This window comes from Octopus bimaculoides, chromosome 1 (assembly GCF_001194135.2).
Source record: "Octopus bimaculoides isolate UCB-OBI-ISO-001 chromosome 1, ASM119413v2, whole genome shotgun sequence".
Taxonomy (NCBI): domain Eukaryota; kingdom Metazoa; phylum Mollusca; class Cephalopoda; order Octopoda; family Octopodidae; genus Octopus; species Octopus bimaculoides.
In genome coordinates, this window is record NC_068981.1 from 178,497,516 (window position 1) to 178,497,961 (window position 446).

At 32.7% G+C, this 446-nt stretch overlaps 1 protein-coding gene across 11 annotated transcripts in view; it reads left to right on the forward strand.

Annotated features, from left to right (window-relative positions):
- LOC106868398 (protein transport protein Sec16A) overlaps positions 1 to 446 on the forward strand; it is a 133,280-nt gene that overhangs the window by 113,374 nt on the left and 19,460 nt on the right. The window lies entirely within an intron of this gene.

Genomic DNA, 446 nt, shown 5'->3' on the forward strand with positions numbered 1-446 from the left:
TATATATATATATATTAGGGATAAAAATTGAAAATAATAATGTTAGAGATTTGGGTTTATATGTATATGTATATGTAGGACTCTTGCATCAAAGATGATGTATCAGCCTTCATCTTGGCAAACAGCCTGCACAAATGATTTGTTTATAATGATCAAATGTTTGTGCAGCACATTAGCTCACTTTCTCCATCAAATCAACATTGTCTGAACAGGTGCACTGTATACCATGTGATCACAGAGCAACGTGTGATGAAGTGTTTTGCTCAAGAACACAACGCACCGCCTGACCTAGGCGTTGAAACCATGATCTTGCGATCGTGAGTGCAACATCCTAACCACTAGACCATGTGCCCTCATATATATATATATATATATTAATTTAATTTTAATTTTGATAAATTAAATTAAATTGAATTTTTACCTGTAAATTTGGATTTTTATCCCTA